At 33.2% G+C, this 19648-nt stretch overlaps 1 protein-coding gene and 1 long non-coding RNA gene across 3 annotated transcripts in view; one reads left to right on the top strand and one right to left on the bottom strand.

Annotated features, from left to right (window-relative positions):
• The window catches only part of LOC126737473 (monocarboxylate transporter 2-like), a 670913-nt gene that overhangs the window by 416726 nt on the left and 234539 nt on the right, over positions 1-19648 (top strand). The window lies entirely within an intron of this gene.
• Positions 18036-18535, bottom strand: LOC126737485 (uncharacterized). The gene is made up of 3 exons (XR_007661033.1): positions 18402-18535; positions 18147-18341; positions 18036-18084 (listed from the first exon to the last, which is right to left on the bottom strand). It is a non-coding gene; the product is annotated as an uncharacterized LOC126737485 (long non-coding RNA).

Consider the following 19648-nt stretch of genomic DNA (forward strand, 5'->3'; position numbering starts at 1 on the left):
AGCGTATTTTGCTAGTTTTGATCAGTAAAGTAATAATCTTAATTCAAATCATTTTTCAAAAAACTAGTCATTAAACATTAAAGTAAAAAGTCTATTATAAAGGAGACTCATTTTATTAAAAAAAAATACTTTTGAAATTTATGTTTTAGATTACAGATTATATTAAAGATAGAATCCCAAATCCATAAAGAAAATGAACTGCAACATAAAATAAAAACAAATTAAATTACACATTCCAAAACTTCTTATTAACACTATTTAAAAATAGTAACTTTGAGAGTCTTTTTCCTTTCAGACGATTTCCCGTTTGTGTCAGTGTTTGTCCGTTGAGAAGGTACGGAGGTTGTCATAATCAATAAGTATTTCTGGGTCAATTTTGCTAGGATGGGATGTATTCCAGACATTGCTTTCCAAGTAGACAACGGGTTATCAGTAAAATTGGAAATTGGACTCCTACTAAGTATTGAGTGACTTTTGATGTAATATCTGTAGAATATTCATCTAATTGTTTCGACTTCGTTTGTTCAACAATTGTATATTGACCGCTCCACAAATTAAATTCTTTTGAACTGCCTAAAATAAAAATAAAAATAAAACTAGATGCAAAAATTAGCTTCCATTTTATAATTATTAACTTAAGTGCTTCTTTGTAAAGGCATTGTAATAAATTAAAAGCATCTGCGCAAGCTAATGGATTCTTAAAATGAAGTCTTTTAAAACGTAGATCCAGTAATGTGGACACTGCTAGTATCCCTACGTTTTCAATATCTCCAAATCTCTTTTCCATCTGTTTAAGTAAACTTGTTTTTAATTCTTTACCAATCTCTAAAACAGCTGAGTTTTTATTAATTTTACCGAAAAGGCAGTGTACCATTGGGATAACTTTGCTGCTGGTTACATAATGTTCCCCACATAATTCTCTAGTTGCCGCTTCCAAGGGTCACAATCAATGCTTCATCTCTTCTAGTTCTTCAGCTCTTTTTGCACTGATCATATTTGGTGCTGATCTACGTCGATTAATAATTTCATTTATGGTTGATCTTAGTTCCAAAAAACGCTCATAAGTACCTACTTAGAATTCCACCTAGTACTAACTTCTTGAATTAGTTTTGTTTCAGTACCAGTTGCTTTTCTTAGTTCATCGCTAGCCACTACGCTTGATTTAAACCAGGTAACAATCGTGTTTAATGTTGATATCAGAGTAGACAAGTTAGCAACGTCACTAACAGATTTTTCAGCCACCAAATTAATTAAATGTGCAAAACAGGCACCGCTGTCAGTTACGATTGCTGAAATATTTTCTTTTTTTATATTCTACATTTTGCAGATGTTTACTAATTTATCAGCTAAATATTGTCCTGTATTTCGTTCTTCAAGCTCAAGTAGACCCAAAGTACTTAATACTAGTTCTGTTTCATTATCAGAGCAATAGTGCACTGTAAGGCCTAAAAACAAACATTCGCAGCTACACAATCATATTTGAGGTCCAAAAGTCGAGTAAAGCCAGTTCTATTTGGTGCTTTAAATTCAGGAACAGTTACCCTTATCAAATTCAGGAAGCCTTCATTTTCAACAAAAGAAAATGGTTGTAAATCTTTACATATCATATATAAAATCGATTCCTTTATTTGACGATTTTTATTGCCACCTTCTGAAAACGATAGTATATACTCAAACGAATCTGTGATGGTTTTTTGACGCTTTGGGGCAACTGTGAAAGATGAAGATGAACTTTGTTTTGAACTTACTGGCGAAGGAGATCGAGAGTTTGCTCTGGATAGCCCTGGTAGCAAAAGCAATTACATCGTCATCGTAGTAATTGCTTTTGGAGGCAGTACCTGTACCTGCAGGTTCTTTTTTAGAGTCCACTGGCTTAGTTGGATTAATTTTGTATGCAGGCGATCATGATGCAGCAATAAATTCGTAGTATTTCCAGAAGTTTTTAGAATTTTATAACAGAACGACAAGTGGCAGTGCTTGCTGAATTTTTTGAAAAATGCCGCCAAACGTTGCTTTTTGGAGGTGCCATTTTGAGCTTAAAAGAAGATAAAAATGTTGTTTGTTTTATATGATGCTGATTTTGATTAATAATAAGTCTGCGACAAGCGTTAGTAACATGATTTAAATTTGTAAAGACAAATAGGTACTTACTTGTAGAATATGTAATTATTAGGTATTTCAATGTAAAACAGACACAAATATGAACATTGAACAGCACCATTCGAAAATAACGTTACATTATCTCCTTCAAAACAACACTGATGTTGACTGTGAACACAAAACTATTTACAAGTCGGCACAATTATGCAGTGTTATGGTTAAAGAAATGGGATCCCAATGTTCCGATTTGTACAGTACGGCGAATTCTCGGTTCTACTTTGCCTATGTATTTTACGAAGTTAAATCTTAATTTTTTTTGTTAGATATAGTGAAGCAATTCGATACATCTACAGGTAGTACATCGATACATTCGATACATCGGAACAAAAAAATCGATGCAAAATCATCGAAAATCGAAACAAAAATATCGATACTTTTGATACATCGATACATCGTGGGTATCCCTACTTCAAGTGCAGAAACAAATGATAGTGGCTAGGCGCTAGCTCGGGACTGTGTGGAGGATGGTCCAATTGTTCCCAGCCAAATGAAGTGATGAGCTCTTGCGTTCGATTTGCTGAATGTGGACGAGCATTTCGTGGAGCAAGACGACGCCTGCACTCAGCATGCCACGCCTTTTGTTTTGAATTGCGCGGCGCAGTTTTTTTAAAGTTTCACAGTACGCGGTTGCATTGATCGTTTCACCGCGAGGCAGAAGATCGACCAACAATACACCCTGTCTGTCCCAAAAGACAGTGCACATGATTTTCTGGGCAGAAATTGTTTACTTGAATTTGACTTGCTTAGGGCATGTTGAATGCCGCCATTCCAATGATTGTTGTTTTGATTCTGGCGTAACGTAGGCTATCCACGTTTCATCGCCTGTAACGATATGTTTTAAAAAATCATCGCCCTCGTTACTGTAACGCTCAAAAAAGCTCAATGCACTGCCCAATCGGTTGGTTTTGTGCTCATCATTCAACATTTTCGGTACCCACCGTGAACACAGTTTCCGATAATTTAAACTTTCAGACACAATTTCGTAGAGAACACTTCTTGATACAGCAGGGAATTTTTCAGCTAAGGACGAAATTATGAACCGTCTGTTTCACTTTACAGTCCACTTTTTGAATGAGATCATCGGTAATGACTGAAGGTCGCCCACTTCGTTTTTCATCATGAACGTTTATGCGGCCATTTTTAAAGACCCTAACCCATTTCCGCACCATTCCTTCACTCATAATGTTTTTACCATAAACTTCACTGATTTGACGATAAATGTCAATTGCTTTTAAGCCTTTAGCACAGAGAAAACGAATCACACCACGCACTTCACAGTCGGTGGCATTTTAAATGCGTAATGGCGTCTGTGGCTTCCCAACTGATGAAGCTACACTACGGGCATACGCTAAACGGCGACTGCAGCGCTGCGGCGGCGTAATTTAAAAACGGTACTTACTTTAAAAACATGCCTCGTATATTTAATGGTGATCCAAAAGTTGTTCTAGATGTAAATTTGTATTTGAGGATTTTAAAACAATAATACAATAGATACGTATAGCATAAAAACAGTATGTTCAAGGAATGTGTGAAAATTTAAATATTCGCAGTTTCTACATAAGGAAGCCAAGTTGAAAGTACGTTAGGTGTGATATGTCAACATCAGCTGAGTCTAGATCAATAGTCATGCGTTAGATACACAAAGATCAAGAAAGCGTAGAGCAGGGTTGATGATTTCCTTATACAGGGTGTTCCAAATTCGACCCTCAACATGGGAATCTTGGAATCTATAAAAGATACGAAGATGGTTAAATTAGGGTAAGGCCTGAGAATTTTTAAGCTTAGCAATATGTTGTTTAAAAAAATTATGAGTGGTTCCAAAGATATTGGAAAAAATACGAAATTTTGAAAAATCGATTTTATTTTTTTATGAGTTTAGATCTTATTCGATTAGAAAATAATTTGCACTTTTGCATTACCACTTTTTTCGTGCTTTCGTCTTTTGCCGACCATCATTAACATTGTTTTTAAAGTGCTATATTTGCTACATTTCTAAAATATCTGCAAAATAATCTTTTTAACAATGTATCACAAGTAATATTTATTTTTTTTTGTTAAAACCCTATTTTTTGGGAAAAAACTACATTTTCCGTTGTAGGCTGTGCATAAACTGACAAGACAATATTTAAATTGTCAATAAATGTTACACGCATGGTATTGACGAGACTATTTTGATAAGAGGCTTTGATAAGGTTTTCAAAGACTTACGTCTAAGAATAGTCTATCAAAGTTCGACCAAGTTACGAAGTCTTTTAGAAAACCCAAAAGATAAAATAAAGACCAATGAAAAGTCTGGGATCTATGAGATTAATTGCAAGGATTGTGATAAAAAGTACGTAGGACAAACCGGAAGATGTCGCACAATTAATGTCAGATTTAAAGAACATGTAGCTCATGTGAAATATGGAAGAGTTGAAGAGTCAAGTGTGGCTGAAATGTTTTAAATACTGGTCACTTTGTAGGGATAGACAACTTAAAATTACTTAAACCAGTTAATAACAATAGAAAATTAGATCCATACGAAAGTTTACCAATATTCAAAAATCAAAACATCATTCTTAACAGAGATAAAGGTCCAATCCCTTATAGTCAATTATATAGTTTAGTTAATTAGCTTATTAGTTATTATTGTAAATGTATTTTTAATTAGTTAGTTAAGTGTTTAAGATTTGGTCGGCCATGCTTCATTGCATTTTCCGCTCTATTAGTTAGTTACATCATTAGTATATAAGGCCATTTGTAAGTAGTTTTAGTTTAATTTTAATCTTCTCCCGAAGATGCTAACATCGTTAGCAAAACACATGTCGAAAGTAAAAATAAAGAGTTTTGGTTCGTGGTAAAACTGTCTCGTAATTTAATTTTATAGTCCCTTTACAATCTACCTTTAAATTTTAATTCTTGTTAATAAGTGTCTTAATTTTATAAATTTGTATTTACAATAGTTGTTATTTGTATTTACGTTTTAAGTTGTCTTTACTTTTTATAAGAACCTGATGTATATAAATAATATATATTTTTAACTCTTATATTTATCTTGTAAAATAATATAAAATGTCGTAATTATTATGACCTTTTTTTGTTATTCGACTCGTTTCACATTTAAGTTGTGAGCTGACTCCTTGACGGGGTCTTTCTGGAAAACCGAGAGGCTCTGATTGTTCACAGAATACCGGGACAATACCTAATGTCTTCCACGAAACTAACCGAACTGCTAAGCCTAAGTCAACATATACGACCTAGAAAACATGTGTCGTAACATGATCAAAATATCAACATGCAAATGGGTATGGAAACTCAGAATTACCATCGAGTCTTGATATTTATCCAATGAAGTGGAACACATTGTTTAACGATTTAAGTGTGTTATGTATATTCTAACAATTTTCATTTTTTGTTGTGTGTGTAGCACGTTTGTAAAATGAATATATTATTATTCTCTGTCTTTAAATTCTGTGAGATGGATTTTTTATTTTGCGTGAGCAGTTTCTTCCAACACAACTGGAATTTCAAAATTCAACTGTCTGGAAGAAAAGTCTTCTTTTTTAATTATTTAATTAAAGCTAATAATATTACAGAAGATTTTCCTTTTTTTAGGCAGTTTCTCGCAGAACAATCCCATTTGAGCAATCATAAAATAGCAATATACGTTGGAAATGCATTCTCTTAATTTTATTTTCTTTTAAATCGTAACAAAACAATAACCTTCTGCAGAGAAGTTTCAAAAAAGACAAATTGCATATGCCTGGAAAATATATTTTCCTAAACAATTTTAAAGATTAAGCTCCTGGAAAAATCATCTAAATGAATTATCTAAAAAGTTCAGTGAAAAAAATCCAAAATAATTTATATCTTTCCTTTATCTTAAAAATTGAAAAAAATTATATACGGAATTTTTAAGTGCCTGGAAAGGCACAAATTAATATTTCTTCAAAGCAGTTAATGCCGAACAAATTAATTAACAACAAGATCTAAAAAAATAAATTTTTAAGAAAAAAATAAATCCTTTCAGGCAGTTAAAAAAGGAGTCAATAAACTAAAAGATCAAACAGAGCCTTTTAAGTGCCTGTATCAATTTTTTTATGTAGTTAAAAAAGCAAATCAATTATGTAAAAAAAGTGATTTTGTAACAAGTATGTATTTTTTTTATGTAGTTAAAAAAGCAAATCAATTATGTAAAAAAAAGTGATTTTGTAACAAGTATGTAAAATGATCCTTCGTTAGCAAAACATGTCTAATAAGAGTCTTGAGTAGTGGTAAAACTGTCTAGTGATTTGAGTGTTACATCAAAGGTTCCACCAATAGAACGAGTTTTCAAGTGCCCTTTCAAATTTCTTGTTGGTATAACCTGATCTTGGATGGCGAGTAGAAAGCCCTCGGTTTCTTGAAACATCTTGCCTGATACCAACCAATAGTTCGACGAAGCAGTGTCGACATGATTTTGGCTGATCTCATTAGGATGCCGCCCATGAAGGGGCTTCTCCATCCAGGTGCGGAGTTTTTCCTGGTCCGTATGATGGTAGCTGCGTGCTTCCTCGCTCTTAAGTTGTAGAGGAGTGGAATCGTCTATTTGATTTATTGCGCGATGCAGCGTGGAATTTTCTCCTTGTAAAAATACGATCTTAAGTTAGTGATTTGTTTTTCAAGTTGTTTACCCAGATCTATTAATCCTCTTCTTCCAAGGTGGCGGGGAAGCATTGTTCTTTCAGTGGCACTTCGAGGGTGGTGGTTGTGCGTTTTAGTAAGTAGGGTCCTCACTTTTCTTTGTAGCTTTTCTATGTCTGTCCTACTCCAATTAATTACCCCAAAAGAATAACTAAGAGCTGAACATGCGTAGGAGTTAAGTGCCTTAAACATATTTTTGCTGTTGCTGAGATTGGTTCTCAAAACTTGTCTTACCCTTTTCACAAACCAGTTAGTCAGTTCGCATTTCATTGTTTGTTGTTCAATCGTTTGTGATTGTTTCATCCCCAAGTATTTGTAAATTTCGTGTTCGCCCATGGCCTCGATGGTCTGGAAATTCTGCATCTGATATTCTCCTGGCTGAACTTTTCTTCGGATTATATTGAGAGGACGGCATTTATCTAGTCCAAATTGCATGCCGATGTCGTTGGAGAACTCTTCTACTATATGCAGCTATATGCAGTCAATTTTTTTTTAAATGTTTATAAGCCATTCGTGTGGTACTAAGTCGAAGGCTTTCTTATAGTCGACGTAGGCAGTAAAAATATTACTACTATTATTATTATTATTATTATTATTATTATTATTATTATTAATATTTAATCCTATGAAGAAATGACGCAGGCAAAATATTGCACAAAGACGTTCAAAAACAAAAATGAAAGTGCTTCGTCGACCAAAAGTGGTTAACAAAGAATTTAACATTCTGAAAGTTGATACTAGTAAGGCCATATGGGCAAATGGTCAGAGAGTGTGCTAAAGGTAAAGTCACGATGTCAAAAAATGTAATGTTGACATGTTAAAGGTCGAAATTGCGTTGTGTAAAACAGAAAACATGGATTAAATTTAGATGTTAATCCTATTGCATGAGATAATTTAAAAAAATGTGAGTCTTACAGGAGAATAGAGGAAATTCAAAATAGAAGGTATATAAAGTAGCAATTAGATTTAAATATTATTTTAGGCTCTGATATAGCCTATTTAAACTCCCAAGGCTCTTCGAACAATAAGAATAGTATTATAAGCTATGTGAATTTGCAACTAATAGGTAAAGGCTGGAGCAACGCGCTACAAACAATAATAGGAACAAAGGCGTATTAGCGCTTAATTAATAATTGATTGCGTTAAATATATTGAAAGTATACGTAGAAGAATTCAATTATAGAATTGAAATGCAGTGGTCTCAGAGATATATACATAGGTCTTCTAATGGACCCGTCGTACTGTGTTTTATCTTATAGAGAAATGAGGACATGTATTCAATTAATTGCTTTAAGAATGTATTTATTTTAATTTCAAAATGACTTTTATCGTAACTTAATACACTTTTGTCAAGAATTAGAAAGCAATAAATTTTCAAAATTTACATATTATACAGAGTGAAATACGAAGTATAAACATTGCCTTTTTAATATGCCATCTTATATATTGCGAAACTGTTATTAAAAATATTTATAGTGGTATCAAAAGTACAAAATTAATTAATTTTTTAACACACAAAAGTTAAAATTATATGTGTATGCAAACATTATATAGGCTAAAATACAAAGTATAAATATCATAATTATGCTTTTATATATTTGCAAATAATGTAAAATATTTATAATAGTAAAAATACTATAATACTAACAATGTAAGTATGTAGGTATCTGTAATAATCCAACGAAAAAAATAATTTCTTATAAAGGATGTTCAAAAAAATCTAGCACACTTTATTTACTTTACTTTTCAAAAGATTTAAGAACAAAAATTAGATTCTTAAATTCAGAAAATCAGAAAATCGGTTTTTAAAAAACTTTTATTTTGTACAAATTTTGCGGTTCCAAGCTATATGAATAGAAGTAAGCAATATTACTATTTTCTGGTAATTATAAAAACGCTTATAGCACTTAATACATACATACTACGTAATAGAATACGCTTAAGCAAAAGGGCATACGTTATTATCAACAAGATAATATGTGAGATTTTTTGAGCCTAATTCAAAAAACTCTCTTATCTACGAAACGTGAAAAAAAGCAAAACTCGTGACTTAAGTATTATATATTAAAAAAGATTATATAGGAGATATTGAAAAAGAAATGTTGAAAATAAAAAACAAGTTTTTTTTTAATGAAATGTACAATTAAAATAAAATTACATGTATTATTCATCTAACGAGGATTCTGAAAATTAATTTTGGATTCAAATATTGCTCTATTTCCGTGCCCCAATGAAGTGACTTTTTATTGAATCTTGAATTATTCCTGAGGGCGTTCTTATTAATTTTAGAATTAATTAATTTAAAATATTGGGATTATCAGAGGCGTTCCGTTGAAAGTTGACTTTTTTTTACTTTAAAAGGCTATATAGTTCTGAATCTATTTAATTTAGAAAAAAAACGATTTTCAATTTGCGGTTTTAACTTTGTAAGATCTTTTTATCGACCTACATTTTATTAAGTTTAGGTGTCAAATTTTTGACAGGTATTTTGGCCAATAAAATAAATAATGTACAATAATGTACATCAGCGTAAAGATCTTGAAAAGATAAGATAAGAAACTGAAATCCGTTTTTTTCTAAGTTGAATAGATTCAGAACTACAGCCTCTTAAATTCAAAAAAAGTCGATTTTCAACTATTTTTGTTTTAAAGACAGTTAAACAAAATATGACGTATGATACCTCAAACTTTCTTATTTTTGTGTAGAACCTAAAAATCAAATAATATACAGGGTGTTCCATTAAAAAAAACATAACTTTGATATGTTTCTGCACTTTGAGATACCCTGTATACCAAGCAACTAATTTCAAAAGATACTTATGGAACGCCTCTTATATTCCTAATGTTTTTTTACCCTTTAGTTTAGCCTTAACATTCCGTGTTGTATGTCGTGAATAGCCCTGTATATGTATATTTCTTAATTCACCCTGTATTAAATTTAATTACATGCAATAATAATAATTTACCAATTGGCTTTTTTTATATAGGTAAGGCATAAATTCTTAAAAACATAGTAACTTTTATTGTTTTCATTGGGTTGGGAGAAAAGCAGGATAAGACTTTTTTAATAGTATACATACTACCATTATAACACCATTTATTTAAATAATTCTATTTGCAATTAATAAAGTTTTTGGAGAAATACAAAAAAAAAACGCAAATTTCCGCAAAATGCGATATTATATACCTTTCGATTGTAAACATTTTGAAGAGTTTATAATAAAAAAATTACAAAACAGTTTTTCACAGTTTTTTTGTTATCCTTAGATAAAAAGAATAAAAAAAAATTGCCAAAAGTTTTTCTATATTTTTTTCATACCACCGCTAATTAAATTTTTATTTATATTTTAAAATATTGTGTATAGTTCCACTAATAACTCAAAAAAATCACCTTAAAATAACAATTACTTATAATTAAAAAAATTTATTCAAAACTAAAAGCCTTAATATAAACAAATAATTTTTCTTCTTTTCGTATTTTTTCTTGTGGAATATATAAATAGAAAAAATTAAATATACTTTTATCGTCCTTTATAGGAATTTCCCTAAACGTAACGCTATAAAACTTTAAAAAAATCTGTACTGTAAATTTTAAATTTTGTTGCCCCACCGAGCATTCTCAGAGACCAATATTCTTGGAAAAATGAATGAGACTGGTTTGAACGACTTAAAGTCGCTCGTCCACCGTATTATCCAAATTTTTGAACTTAATGATAGGCACCACCGACCCGACATTCCGGATTGTCTGTACTGTCGATGGTGTAGATAAATGCCAATGTTTTTAAGCACAATAGATTTCTGGTGAGACAGGCAGAGGTCCCATCTGTGTATATCTGTCTCATACTAGATGCTTCCTTCCACCTTTGAAGGCCCACTTATCCAGCAGCCTCTTCATTGATGCAACTGCTACACATTTACCTATGTCGATTACACAGGTCTACAGCAAAATTGATGTTTTTGAATCAAGATCTCTTCTTTCCTAAATCTGAAACTGACCTTAGTTTTGTCCTATCACATCCTTATTTTTTACAAACTGATATCCTAATAAAATTCCTTATTTTATAAGGAAATAGCATATATAAAATTCTGCAAAAAGTTTTTTAGCATAAATGACAAAAACCAATATTTGAAAAACATTTAATTAAAATACTGAATTGTGGCAACATTGTAATATTTGGTAACTGGCGTAAAACCGCGAGTCCGCTCTTGCAGCCGTAACTGAACTTAACAAAAACCTTAAAAACCAGTCATTGTTTAACAGTTCGAGTGAGTGTTTTGCCGTGTTCCATAATCGTTGTATTTTTTTGAGCCATGGAAAGGAGACACTGTGTTAATAAAATAGACTATTTTTGTTATATTTGTGGTAGTTTTGTGGTTACAAAACAGACAGAATATAACCTTATTTGTGCGTAATGCGTATTATGCCCACTTTGGAGTGAAACTAGGAGATCAAGACAAATCTTGGGCACCACACATTATTTTTGGCGTGAGCCAAAAGACCATACTAATGATTGCTACTTTTATTCCTTCAATTTAAAAGATTTTAATGGCAAGAATAAATTCCGCTATTAGGCCTATTCCTCATGGTCCTGATATACCCATATCTGTTCCACCTAAGGAAATTAAAAATGTGTTATCATCTAATTCGGAGCAGTCTGTAGTTGACTCCACTGACGTCGACTTCACTTCTGAAACCGAAAGAAGGCCAGAACTATTTAATCAAAGGGAATTTAGACCTTAATCTTCCCAAAGATGCCTCAGAACTTCTAGCATTCAGACTTCGTGACAAGAATTTGCTGGCTTCAGGAACATCAACCAGTTTCTACAGAAATCGAGAAAAAGATCTAAGCCTATATTTTGTTCAAGAAGGATCCTTAGTATATTGTAACAATATACTTGAAGTAGTTATAAAGCTAGGAGCTCTCACGAAAAGGAAGAATGGCGACTTTTTGTTGACTCCAGTAAAAGAAGTCTAAAAGGTGTTTTGTTACACAATGGTAATATGCTAGCCTCTGTGCCTGTTGCTCATTCTGTTCACCTGAAGGAAAATTACGAAAATTTGAAACTTCGCTTGGAAAAAATAAAATACCCAGAACATAACTGGATGCTTTGTGGAGACTTGAAAGTCCTCTGTATGCTTCTTGGGCAGCAGTCAGGATATACTAAACACGGATATTTATGCTTCATTTGTGAATGGGACAGCCATGGAGTCAAAAGGAGTGGCCTACAAAAGAAAACCTTACGCCGGGAAGCCAAAATATAAAGTACAATACCTTAGTTGACCACAAAAAAATTTTATTGCCCCTTCTGCATATAAAATTGGGCTTGATGAAACAGTTTGTCAAAGCTCTCGACGAAAACGGAAACTGTTTCAAGTAAATTTGTGCAAAATTTCCCAAGTTGTCTGATGTCTAATTAAAGGAGGGAATTTTTGTAGGTCCCGATATTGAGGCTTTATGTAGAGACCAAGACTTTCAAAATTATATGACGCCTATCAGAAAGGAAGCCTGGTGCTCATTTAAAAAAGGTAATTCAAAGACAAGTTCTTGGGAAATAACAAGGATCCAGAGTATAAGAACATAGTCAGGAAAATGTTGGAACATTTTCGTGTGTTAGGCTGCAACATGAGTTTGAAGGTATACTTTCTATTCGCACATCTAAACCACTTTCCGAGAAATCTTGGGGCAGTTAGCGAGGAACAAGGAGAACGTTTCCACCAAGATATTAAAGAGATGGAAAGACGTTACCCGAGTAGATGTAGTGTATCGATGATAGCAGACTACTGCTGGATGCTAGAACGTGATAATCCGCATAAAATTCACAGAAGAAATTTTACAAAACGCAGTTTTCTAACAAAAAGGCGAAGATTTCATTAAGTTAAGCATTAAAATTACGTTATATTTTAAGCATAAAAAATGAATGACAAAACTGACATCAAAAAGTTTTATTTTGTAAGCCTGTGTCATGATTTAAGGCCTCACCGACCGTTTCGCAGATCCTAGTCTAGCAAGGGAGTCCGCTTCCTCATTTCCAGTATAGCTAAGTACCCAGGTACCCAGATAAGCTGAAGCCTATAGCTCACCTTTACCAATTCCTCCAAGAGCTTTATGCACTGCAGCATTTTTTTCTCATATGATATTCTTAAAAATACTACAAGTTTTGATTTGTTTAATTGTATGTAATTTGCCTATTTATTATTGTATAAGGTTTAAACTTTATTTTTAACTAGTGGCAATAGGGTGACCACACCATATTAAACATGAACTAATTATTGTCAAAATATATTAATTGATTTAATCTGTCTACTATCTCTACTCAACAATCTTTTATTTACAATTATCATATTACTATTGTATTTAGTCTTTTTAACCTAATTTATAAAAATAAACACGATTACAACCGGTATAGTTTTGGTAATAGCCACTTAATAGACGGTAGACACTCTCGCAAATGTTGCCCTATGAAGGTCAATCTTGATCTATGCTTAGGTACCGGGGTACTGCTGAAAATAACTTATTAATACCTTGATATTACTTCGAATTGTTGATAAAATAAAATATAATTCGGTTAGGATTCCGCTAAGCGCCCCTATTATGGAGCTAGTATTGGGTTCTCTGTTTTTCATCAAAGTACTTCCCTGTATTTCCCAGATTACTATTTGATTCGACCGTTCTTGCGAATTTCTGCTATATTCAATATTTGCATTGACAACATTGGTTACCAAGGTCTTCCTCGCCATAATTTTTCCAAAGATCTTTCCTTTTGCGTCTCGACTGGAGGGTATGATAGTCGTTCCTTGCGACCTATCCTTAAAAAAAGGGCAAGTAAAAGTAAAAGACGGGCAAACCAAGTAACAAAGTTTTCCTTTCAGGATCCGTGAATAATTAAACTTGATTGCAGTTAAGTCTGTTCTATTTGCTGAAATTGTTTGACGGGGACATGAATTCTTTGTGTGTTCCTCTGGAATTTTGACGTCATGTAAGTAGCACATGGTTCATTTCTATAGAATCTAATTTAAAGCGCAATTTCTCTTTATTTAAAGATTATCTATTCCTTTATTGCTGCCCTATTACGTTCTGCATTGCTCATGCTGATATTTTGCCACAAAATTAGATTTTAGTCAGATAATTAATTTTTAGGGGTAAGTTATTCATATACCCTTATTTCCTTTTCAATCCTTACCACTTTGTTTCTCACTTAGGGTTACCTTTATCATCTCTTCGTGTTCTCTTCTATGATCTCTTTAAAATCTCTTCAAGATCTCTAGATGCCCTCTAAACATCTACTAAGTTCAGCGGATTTCCCTTAGTTCCTCTGGTTACTTCCTATTTTCCTAAGTTGGTTGCTAAGGCTGGACTATAAATAACCTGGGATAAAAGGCTGCTACCAATACTTCAACCTCCAGATGATCTTCAAGACCTCACCATCGATTACCAATTGCGTCGAGAGTCGGATTGTACTGGCAAGTCCGTTCTAATTTTATTATAGTTATAATTATTGTTACCTTCACATTTTGTCTAAAAACAAAAATTCGAAGCTACTGTCTACTAGTATAGTATATTAATTTACTAGTTTTCTAAAGAGTTTAAAAAAACCTTTTAATTTGATAAAAGTTTTATTGTTTAATTCTTGTAGTGAATTAGTGTAGATACATCCGAGCTAAACGGATTAAGAATACTATATTCTTAGTTATGTAAATAGTCCTGTTCTCTACGGCTTACTTTATTATAATAATTCATGGTACATGAATACTTCGTACTTATTTCCTGCGTAGAAATTTCATGAATTTTCCCAGGTTCTAAAACAGTAATTATTATTAATCGTTAATACCTTGTGCCCATAGTACTATAATTATAACTGGAATTATTACGGATCTTATTACGGCTCACCTTTTCAGCCGTAATAACCCTAGTGGCAGCCCTGCTTTCCAAACCGATTGATACGACTTATTACTATGTCCCTAGTTAGGATTTAATGTCTGCATTGCTATACAGCAAAAACTTCAGCCTGGAAAACTCGTGCTCCCAGATAGCGTGCTACCCTGCGAATACGCCCTGCTGGTATATGTGACGCTACCAAAGAGCCCTGCACCAGTGCTATTGTTTATTCTACGGTCATGTCGTTCCCTAGTTTAGCAATGTAGGCCCATTGAAGTGATACTCTCTGCCTGCGATACGGGTCACCAAACCCTTGAAATCCACTGTCTCAGCTGCCATACAGTTGATGCCTTCCTGGCTTCGTATAAAACCACTTTGTATAAAAATTAATAAAAGTTACTGGGCTAAAAATTTTATAAAGCAAAAAGCTTTTCTAAATTACTACGTTGTAATAATTAAAACAAAAAGTATTAGTCAAGTAACAATGTTAGCATCTGCGAGAGAAGATTAAAACGGTTTCAATCTTTTCTCGAAGATGCTAACCTTAGAACATTGAAAGGCTAGAAGTAGCATGCCGTAGAACTATGGGCAGGTTTAATCTGTAGAATAGGCTGGACTTTGTATAATTTATCGTATCGAGGATCTCCGCGTTTGGGCTGCGTTAGGTTATCATTCAAATGAACGTTTCCTAACAACCAATCAAATCTTGTTCTGGGTAAAAGACTATATTTCAAGTCTCAAAAGACTATAGTCAAGTTATCCCGAAGCTCAATCTGCTTCGACCAGAAGTCCCGATAAGAGGGTAGGCGCTTTATTCCCAGCGCTTTATTATAAGTATATTTACCGCAAAAAATATGTTCATTTCCATAGTATTCGTGGATGTAAAAAGTTTTCCGGAACGGGCGCTTGCTTGTGTTTTGTACAGATTGGCTTGGAAGACGATGTGGTCAAACAAACTGTCTGGAAACAGACACAAAAATACCTCAACAGGGAGCTCAATGTCATCTGATATATTGCAAGGTCCAGAATACTTGGTAAATTCTTGGGTGTCGTGTAGTTTGTTGCAACTTTTTTCCAAACAAATTTATCTAAACTGAGGTCTTTTTGCAAATCTGAAAGGGGAATGAGGTCATCGTCGCTATAAGAAATATCACTATCAGAGGCCCTCTCAGGGTGATTACCAACATTATCATTTTTATTAGTGGCGTGGTGCACATCCACATCAATGATATCTTCATCTGACCCATTTTGATCATCCTCCGATTCATTTCTTGAACGTATTTCTCAATATATTAAATTTATCTCACTGTACAGGGGATTTTTAAGTTGATACTTTTTTTTAACTGTGTATAGAACTCAGTAAAATATAAGTTTTTTTCAAATAACTTTTTTCGATACACTCAAAAAAGTTGTTTTACATCGTCTGTTTATGTTTAGTTTTTGCTCGAATTTTTATATTATCGATCACGCATTGTACCGATCAGTTAGTCTTAGACACTTTTGGTTTATTGTAGTTAATTTTAAATTTGCAAATCCTAAAAATGGCACATCGATATGAAAACAATGAACTTGTGGATATGTTGCTTATTTATGGAGGGTGTCTTCAAAGTATTTTAATTTAAAGTATTATACGCAGACCGCTTTCCTTTGCGGAATGATCCTACACCCAGAAATTTCATAAATCTTATTTAACGGGCTAGGGATACTGGCCATTTACGGGAACATCGTGAAGGGCATGCAGGAAGAGGAAGGAGACCTGAAAATGTTCATAGGGAAGAACAAATTTTAAATCTGATCGAAGAAGATCCAACAACAAGTACTCGAGTTGTTGCAGGGCAGGTCGGATTAAGTCAAACAAAAGTATGGACAACATTGCGCGAGAATCAATTTAATCCCTTTCACGTTCAACGTGTCCAAGCGCTACTGCCCGAAGACTTCCCCCGCAGAGTTCAGTTTTGTGAATGGTTCCTGCAACAACATGAAAATGATTTTTCGAACAAAATTTTAGCCATGGATGAGGCAACATTCACCCGAAACGGAATTAACAATTTTCGAAAAACGCATGTTTGGTCTGTTGATAATCCCCATGTAATTCGCAGAACCAACTTTCAACACCGCTTTTCTGCTAATGTGTAGGCAGGAATTGTGAATGGGATACTTGTTGGACCATTTATCTTACCAGACCGTTTGACGGGCGATGTTTATTTGGACTTTTTGCAAAATAATCTGCCTGTTCTGTTAGAAGACATGCCACTGAATATCAGGCAAGCTATGTGGCTCCTGCAGGATGGAGCACCTGCCCATTTTAGACGAGAGCGAATTTTTAAATATAAAATACCCAAATCGGTGGATTGGCCGAAATGGACTAGTTGCATGGCCACCAAGGTCGCCAGACCTAAATCCATGTGACTTTTTTTTGTGGGGGGTATATGAAAAGTTTAGTTTTCAAGACGCCTATCGACACACAAGAAGAAGTAATAGCACGTATTGAGCAGGCTGCGGCAACAGTTAGACAAAAACCGATTTCTCTATTGCGTGCCGTTACGGAACAGTGGTTACGTCGAGCAAATCGTTGTGTTGAACTTAATGGTGACAACTTTGAACAACTTATTTAAATTAGAGAGGACCGTATTGGACTCATTTTATAACATTTTGGCAATGCAAGTTTTTTATTTTTCGGTTTTTTGAATAAAGTTATTTGAAAATAATGTTTATTTTACCGAGTTCTATACACAGTTAAAAAAAAAGTATCAACTTAAAAATCACCCTCTATATATCACTATAGTTATGTACCACAAATATATTCATGTACTCTTGATACCTCAGATTTTCAAATTCTTTGTAAGACCATTTTTTCTTTGAAACAAAATCCCCAATTAATTAGTCACTGTCCACGTAGGCACCTAACTTATAATTGAATCAAAAACAAAAGTATATGCCCACCAATAAACAAACATACCAACAACATACTAGCCCACCAACCAATCTTCTAAATAGTTTTTTCATCGACTTCCATCCCGCCGCAAACTTCACAATTACCGAACTGACGGCAGAGCAACTAACCCAGCAAAACAACCAAGTTATTCAAAAACAAAAAAATACACCCACAAATTACACAAACACACCGCCAAACATACAAAGAAAAAATCCAAAATCATTGAAAATATTAGGTATTGATTGCTTTGTGGTATCAATTGCCACCACGTTAATTTTATTCAAAGCAACCAATAAAAATATATAAAATCACTTGTGCCTGTGATATAATATAAAACAATACCTAATACAATATAATATGGTACTTACCCGCCATTCTGTCCTTATTTTTTGAAATAAACACTTAATTTATGACCACGAACGGTATTGACCTTCAAACTGCAAACACAAATCTGTAAATGTCAAACAACAAGCTGTTAGCAACGGCGTCCCATTTAAATAATTTTTTTCCTACCAGATGGCAATATACTGCTACTTCTTATACGGTGGTATCGGCAGATAACCGCTCCGCAGCGCCGTGATAAACTATTAAAAAAGGGGTTTCATGGTGACACCACAAAGCTTGAAAGGGTTAAAAAACATAACTACATAGGTATTATCCTACATAGATATTTTTCTGCCAAAAAAAAAACAGAAAAAACATAAAATCCTGTAAATAAACCACGGGCAAAACTCTAGTTATTATATTTTTTATATTATCAGTACTTACTTGTGAAAAGATCGGCTTGATTCGCCTTTTTTCCGTAATGCGGCATAAACCACACAAGTTTTTGCCATCTTAACAATTTAAAAAAACACTAAAATGTGACCTTTTTTCCTTTTTAAACCAAAGATCAAAAAAAATACACAAATCTCGAATATAAACAATGAGTCATTTGACAGATGACACTACGCGTATCGGTCAGGCGCTTCTGCTTCCGGTGTTGTCGCTTCAAATTTGTTAGAAGCAGTTTTAGGAATAAGTTTGTTAATATTTTTGTTTTTTTTTTTTTTGTTGTTTAAGGATATTATATTTATTTTTGAAATAGGTTAATTCTATTTATACTTTTTATTTTAAATTTTTCTGTAAAATACAACACAAATAAGTTAAATTAACGTTATAATGGTTGTTAATATATAGCTAAAAATTTCCTACGTTGGAATTTGTGTAGACTTGACAACAGAGAATCGGCAAATATTTATGTAAACAAAATACCCCTCTTGCCCCTGTGCACATGTTGGACTCAAACAAAGTTGTTGTTTACTAACTCTAGTCTTTCAATGTTCTAAGATGCTAATGTTCTAAGATGCATCGTTAATGAAACACGTATCGAGAGTAAAAATTAATAGTTTTGGTTAGTGGTAAAACTGCATCGTAATTTACTTACACGTACAATCTAATTGCCGTAAAGCTTCCAAAAATACGCAGTAACTATATTTTTAAGTTTAAAATTTCAATCGTCATTTTCTCGAAACTTTTATTTTGGCAGATACGGGTCTGGTCTTTTTCATAAGGACGGCAATATAAGAGAAACAAAATAAATTTTTTTCCAGGTTTTTGAAAAAAGATGAATTTTTCATAAAATCCAAAAACGGAATCTTTTAAGTGTATTTAGAAAAACGATTTTTGTTAATTAAAAAATTCTGACTTGGATCAACTTTTTGAAGTTCAATATTCTTAAATTGGAGCTTATACCACATTGTTGAATAACCCAGGAAGTTAAATATTCATTTAATTTAAAAATAAGAAATTCAGAAAATTTCCATGAAACCCTGAGACCTTAAATGGAGGTTCATTAACATCTAAATGGCCATAAACATTAAAACGAAATATACATCTTAAAGCGGTCCTTTTTTCAAACCGATAAAAAAGGGCCAAATTAACCAATAAATCTCTGATGGCAATAAATGGCATGAGCGTTTCAGTGCTTGTTTCTCTTTCCCAATTGCGGAAAATTAACTCCATAAGTCACCTTT

The sequence above is a fragment of the Anthonomus grandis genome, chromosome 6 (assembly GCF_022605725.1).
Source record: "Anthonomus grandis grandis chromosome 6, icAntGran1.3, whole genome shotgun sequence".
Lineage (NCBI taxonomy): Eukaryota > Metazoa > Arthropoda > Insecta > Coleoptera > Curculionidae > Anthonomus > Anthonomus grandis.